This window comes from Contarinia nasturtii, unplaced genomic scaffold, assembly GCF_009176525.2.
Source record: "Contarinia nasturtii isolate CC-2019 unplaced genomic scaffold, AAFC_CNas_1.1 Cnas_scaffold_4311, whole genome shotgun sequence".
Classification (NCBI taxonomy): domain Eukaryota; kingdom Metazoa; phylum Arthropoda; class Insecta; order Diptera; family Cecidomyiidae; genus Contarinia; species Contarinia nasturtii.
This window is the reverse complement of record NW_022201606.1, coordinates 1,319,261-1,326,717: the sequence shown is the minus strand read 5'-3', so window position 1 is coordinate 1,326,717 and position 7,457 is coordinate 1,319,261.

Below are 7,457 nucleotides of genomic sequence, written 5' to 3'. Positions count from 1 at the left end.
AAGATGAACGATACGCTGGAAATCATCCACCAAATATAGCACGCAAACTCATGTTAAATCAAAGTTTGCAAACCAGACTATGCATAATTAAAAGCGTCGCCTGATGCGTTTCAGTTAATAGTCTTTCTTTTTTTGCCAGAGTAGCCATGAATTCAGCTTTGTCATAAATATGATTGTTTCTTACTTTATTTTCACACTCAATTTGGTTTCTAATTCTTATTGTATGCAGGATGTGGTTTTTTCCATCATAAAAATTGAATAGGCGTATCGATACGCAAGAATTAAAAAAACGGCTGAGCCGACAAAATCATTGTGTTGAGAAAGTGTGTGTTAGGAAAAAATCGATTAACCATCGAGAGAAGTTCTGGTCAGTTTGATATTTATCGCAATATAGTTTATCAAAATGTTCAATTATATGGTTTTTGTGTGGCAATAAAATGAGAGATTGTGCTACAAATACGTATCGGTCCATTAAAGATTATTGATGGCTAAAAAAAGAGTAACTGACAATTCCATCCATCATTTTTTCCAGAATCATTTACATCAACCCCTTTTTTTCTATGTGCACACAGATAATAAAACGTAAAATAAGTTGTTGGTGGAAAAAAGTAAACGTTAACGAACTAATCATAGAGATTAGCGATAAGCCATGAACAAGAATGCCTTGCATCTCGAACAAAACAAAATGGTATGTACAATGTACATTGTTTGATCGAGTGTTTTTCGTATTGGATGGAATTCCATCTCAATGAAGATGAATGAATGTAACCAATGATCCACAATGTGAATTCCACATAAGGAGTATCGAGTTTCTTTGGGTTTTTTTGAAATTGTATACACTCTCAAAGCGGTGTTGATCGTGTAACGAGCAGGGAAATGCATGCACACAAACTGCCTCAAAAGATGATTACACTTAGGCATTTCACATTTCAACAGCAATGTCAATCAATTTTCGCTATTCATTCGCATAGCATTCGATGATATAGCAAGCAACTGACCAGCTTTTTGATCATTATCGATATATACAAATACAAACAAAGAGGCACACAGAATACAAACGCAGACACATATTGATGTTATTTACTGCGTGCTGAGCACATTCATCACTTTCACACTGTCGTTTCATGAGTATTTTCATTGTAATCATTGGTCGACAATGAAATGTTATCGATGTTTATGCCATTGGTTGATTCTTTTCCTGTGCTATTGTTGTTGTTGTTGTTGGTTTTTTTCGTTCGTTTGCCATTTTATTCGTGTGCATTTGACTGGCACCACTTATGTTTATCGATTCTATTAGTAAATGTTTATCTAACACTTGTTTTTCACATTCGTTAGTTGTTTACTTTCTTTTGATTCAAGTTTATTTGCTTTTTGCGTTCTTCCATCGTACTTTATGGCCGAAATGAAATGTCTATGGAATGTGATTTCTATTTTTCTAATGCCAGCAATTTAATTTGATTTTTGTGGTTGTTGTTATTGTTAACAATGAATATATATATATTTATATCAAAAAGTTACAAAGCATTGAACGATTTCATATTTGATTCGTTCGGTACTGGAGTAGCACAATATCAAATGGAAAAAAAAATTAAGGAAATAGTTGGCATTGTATTTATTCGGGATTTTTGCCGTAAAAGCAGAATTCATTTTTGTTGCTATGTACATTGTCGAATCTAATCGATCGAACGCATACAATGTATACGGTTTTTTTTTTATATCAGTGATAAGGTCCCACGATGATGACGAGAATGGCGCTTTGAAAATGAAACGGGAAATTTGGCCATATTTTCAGTGTTAGTTTTTAAATGGATCGAACGGAAAACTGGAAATAAATCAACACTGTCGGAATTGAGCCAGTTGGTGGTAAAACATTTGTAACGAGAGCACACACAAACACACACAAACACACACAAAACACTTGCCCTTTTGAAACAATGAATAATACGATAATTTAGCGATATGTATGTGCTGATGATTCAATGTAATGCCTGACGAAATGAAATGCTCTTGTTAATGTGTCCAACAATTTCTTGCTCAGCTGAATTTTCTTTCGCAGACATTACCCGGGCTCATATCGTGTTTTTTTGTGTATTGCACTTCATCATTCGCTTAAATCGCATGATTCATTTTGGTGGTGAGCTGTTTTTCTTTTCAACTTGAAGTCGTCAATTTTTTTCTCTCTCTTTTATATCGCATAAATAAATGTAATATTTTTCCAAGGAAAAAATTTAATTGCAATAGATTTACTATCAAAGTGACAGCTCGACGAATTTATGACACACGACAAAATGTTACGATTAGCGAAAATCTACGTTCAATTTGTGAACACACTTCACACATAACCGTACAGAACCGAATGGCCATTTCATTCGTGTAATTGAGGTAATAACAATGCATATGGGGATTACAACGAGTTGAGTGATGGCCACACATAACGACCGTATCATGAATGTATTCGAATGATTATGGTCACACAAAATTGTTCAACAAATTGAAACTCCTTGTTTTTTCTTCTTGCTCATATTCTTATGTTTGGGAGTTGACACATTACAATTAATTCAACTTTAATTACAAAATGATTTATATTATTTTTCTTCCACTTTTCCGGATGCATTAAAATTTAAACGGCACCAATAATATTTTTTTGATTTCCTTTTTCACATAAAAATAATCAAACTTGTATCTTTTTCACCAAGCACTTATTTCACTTAATGCAAAACTTTCGCTTACTCTGCTCGATGAAACCATAAATTCAATTATCACATCAATTCCGAAAATAGTTTCTTTTTCTTCCTTATTCTTTGTCACACACAAAAAACACGGTACGAATTTCAAACTCCGAAATAAGTTGGAAAACTTTAAATTACCCATTGATAAAGCCACAGACATCGAATGGCCATCAATTTTAACTGAAAGTGAGTTAAAATGAAAACTAAATGATGAAACCGAAAACGACCGTTTGAGTCCCGTATTTTTTTTTTTTTTTTTTTTTGACTGCGACCATCAATTTTGTGCGTACCGTTCGACGTTCGCACAGAACTGAATACAGAATTTTTCCAGTTGGCACGCAAAACTTGGCTTGAGCCCGAGAGCTGTTTTTCGACGGATGATGGAAACAATGAGGAAAAAAACACCAGCAGCAACAGAAGGCGAAGAAGAGAAAGGCAAAGGGAAAGAGAAAGGGAAAAGCTATTGAATTCAGTCCCAGCACACAAAACATCGAATGTATACATTTTCAGTGGAACGTATTCAATCAACAACACCGACACTGTTGCGTATGGAATGGAAATGGATGTTGGAAAATGTGCTCGGTTTGCTTGTCTATATGTTTTGTATGCGTGTGTAACAAAGACAACATCGTTGCTCGGTTTTTCTCCGGTTTTTTCTCCAATAGATTTGGCGTGCGCTTCAAAGCTTTCTCATGCCTCATTTTCCCAGTCAAAATGTTGTTGTCGTTATTGCTATGTCTTAACTCTTAAAGAACTTAGTTTCGGGCCGCTAGCCAAGCTTTTAATGCTATTTAAATTGTGCGCTGTGAAAGCAATGACAATATTTATACGTTTGCCTCACATCTACATAAACTGCTGCAATTAACTATGAATTCATTAAAACAACTGAATTTTCTTGCGGCATCAACATTTTCTCTCTCTCTATCGCATTTTATTGACGATTTCTTTGGTTTTTGTTGTGACGGCCGTCACATCTGTGGGTGATTTTGTTTCTTATTTGGTTTTCTTTTTTGCTTTCTTCAGTCTATGCCATATGTTTTTGCCCGATCGTTGCAAAAAGTTAAATTAAGCCGATTAGAGTAAGGTTTATAAATTCCTTAAGTGTATAAACACAATTTGAAATTGAGCCGCTTTTTATTATTTCATCGATAGAGTGCGCAATCATTATGAAAAAAAGAGCGTCGAAAGAAGACATTTTTCCCAAAAAGTCAAAATGAAATGGAAATTGGTTCGTCAGTCGTAACGACATAAAAATGTTCCATTTTTACCATCTAGTAAATAATCTCTGGGTAATTTAAGGCGCAATTACTTTTGCAGATGGATTACATGATATGGTTGTTATACGCTTCCGTTCCATTTTCCGATGGATGAAGAGGGTCTCTTTTTCATATCTATTCTAGGCCAAGTGCAGTCCCGCATTTTTATTTATGCAGAGAAAATAATTTCAGCACATCTATTGTTATTCGGTAAACACTATTGCTTTGATGGGTAATGCGGTACAGTTCTTTCGCCGCCCGTGAAATATCAATTTGTATAAATTGCGGTGAAAATAACAATTTTTCCAAGCAACTCACCCACCCACACACAAACATCAAACATACTACATTTTCAATACTTTTGTTAAATAAATGAACGATTGTTTTTTTTTTTTTCGTTGCGTCAACCAGCAGTTGCGTCAAGTGATTGTTTGAAAAGCCATGCTTTAGAATGCAAAAGGCGTGAAGAGAAGCCCTATTTGATAAGGTTAATTGAAAGTAATTAATCAAAAATGTTAGAGGTGAGATTGAAATAAAGGAATTGAAATGCTGGCTTTTGCGTCAACCAGGTCTGCTATTTTTCGAAATAATAAAAAGAACAAACAATTCGCTCTGTTCAATTCATTGTAGAGCATTAAAATTAATTAAAATTATAGACATTCACGATGCTTTGATCGCGTGTCGTTTAAGGGCATGTATCTCTTAAAGCAAATTAGTGATTAAAAGCTCGTCAAAGCGAACAACTTTATATTTTCATTGTGTTGATTTTACTTTGTAAGAAATCTGCTTGCACTTCTGTTTTCATCTTTGAGTCCTTGGTTTTCGCTTTATTTTTCTCGTTGCAAGCGTAAAATTTGCATTGAGTGAGTTTTAAATCGTGGATAGAAAAATGTATATTCATATATTAATGAGCATGAGAATGAAATCCTTTGTGTGTTGACAGCATCTTTTGTTGGAAAACCTGTTGAACGCACAAAAACACAATTATTTGCACAAAATGTGTGACGGTGGTTTTCTGTTATTGCATGTCGAAGCCATCAAAAGTAACATCTGGATGTGTAAAGCAATTATTTTTTATGCAATCAACATTTTCTAGAGAAGAACGAGAATGATTCCAATAGGGAAAGTTGCTGTCAAGGTGTCAGCATCGTTTTTGTTGCTTTTATTTCGACTAAAATTCATAATTCCGACACATTTATATTGTTTCAGTTAGATCGCACGAATATTGAAAGCAAAGAAGACGTACTCAAACTTTCACGCGCTGAACAAATGTTTTGAAATTAAGTGTACCATGTTATATATTTTTTCATTACTTTCATCCATATCGCTTTGAATTTTTGAAATTGTACGAATATATTTCGGCAAATAATTCTCTTATGATTTATGACACTTCATTCAGGTGAAAATACCAGCATTTGCTTGAATACGTGTTTTTGTTCAAGCGCCATTTCCTCATCATTCGTTACGACAGGGATACAAAAAAAACTTCCAAACTCTAAAACACAAACATTTATCATTAGATTCTTTTTAAGGTTTCACCCCTCCAATTGAAATGTTCTTCGACTTATGTGTAAATTTGTCAAAATTTCTTGACGAACACTTATTAATAAATTCGAAACACTAAGACTGTTGCTAAGGTATATCACCCGGTTGTATACAGATATCATGCTCACGTTGTCGCTGCCATAGACAAGGTTCATGTTTGAATTGAATTCAGGCCACGAGACGCAAAATTCCAAATCGAATATCGATTATGCAAAAACTTTTGTTAAGATATTGACGCGCTATTTCTGCTTTGCTCTTACGCTTTCTTTTGTATGCGCTCTCGTTGGGATTCTCGAAACACCCTTGTCGGTTGCCAGCCATCTAAAATGGTATTCAAACTTCTTGAATGTGTACAACATTTAGACGGGTAATTTTCACACGATATGCTATTCCGGCTTTGACTGGTTGCTTTGGCATTGTTCCAAACAAATCTTTGATAATAACATCGAATATATTCAACACCAAATATACTACAATTCATTTAATTTGTTAGATACACAGAATATGTTGATTTTTTCTGCAATTTCTTTTTGTATCAATATTGAATTAACAGAATGTGTGCAGTGCACTGCAAATCTACATTGATCCAGAGCATTATTTTCGTATCGCTTTATTTTAAACAATCAAAGATAGTTTTAATCATGAACGTGCTCGCGAAATTCAGCTGAACGCGTTTTCTCTCTCTCTGAATAACATGAAACGTACCACTGAGTGTTGAACAATGTTAAAGTAACATTGTAGATGCAATTTTCATCCGTTTTCACCCAGATTTAATTTAGAGTTTATTGAACTTTCATCGCTGTTCTTTTGGCGAGACCATGGTGATGCACACATGAAACTATGTGCAAATGGTATAATTATTACGAATCGTAGTCGATCAATTGAATTGTATTTGAATAATTTAATTATAATATAGATACATTCCATAGCCAAGATATCCAGAAATTCAAATTGCGGTTTCATTTGTTGAGATGTAATATTCGAAATGATAAACATTCGATGTGATTTTCGTTGGTCCATTTGATTTGAAAATTCGCTCGATTTTTCAGTATTTTGTTACATTGCGATACAGTGTTGAATAACCCCAATGGCAATAATTTACTTTTGCGAGTGGCAGAATAAATCCACGCGAACATGATCCAAACATTGTGTGTGTATGGCAGTTTTTGTTTGCTGCTTGTTTCAAGTCATAAATTTGTTGCATGTCTTCATTTCAAGTTGATAGACATGTTGTTATCAACTTTATTAACACATGAGAGAGAGTTTATGATAGCACTTTTGTGAGCTAAAAGTTGATGAAAAACGTATTCGCTCATAGATTCCGAAATTTGTGTGCGTCGATGCTTCGGTGTGTCTCTGTCATTATTATCTACACATGCATCATCTTGGCTAAAACTTGGAACGATGAACGTGTTTAACCGACTTGAAAATGTGTTCGTATGTAGTTGCAAACAACCAAGCAGCCACCAGAAAAAAAAGTTCAACAATTCCAATTGTTTGTTGGCAGATTTGTCCTGTTGCTGAGTTGCGATTTTTTTTACCGTCTCTCCAAAGAGTTTACAAGTTAACCATAAGGAATGCGCACTTTTTTTTTATAACATAACTTCTCTCTTTTACTTGTCGTTCTGCTTGTGACACTCAGGGTCACGTTAAAAACAAAAACTAACTCGCTTTCAAATTATTTATTTTCACGCATCGTGAATTTTTTGTGCTCACATTTCCAGCTTCAATTTCACAACTTTGTGTCATAATGACAAAAGTTTATGCTACCAATAACAGTACAAGAGCGAAGCGTGAAACCCGAATAATTTGGGCCGGTATTTGCTATGCAATTGATATGTTTTGTTTTGGCATGTTTGGAAATGACTCATTTTACGAGCAAAAACAGTTCAAGATGTGCATTGAACAAAATAAAATAAACACTATT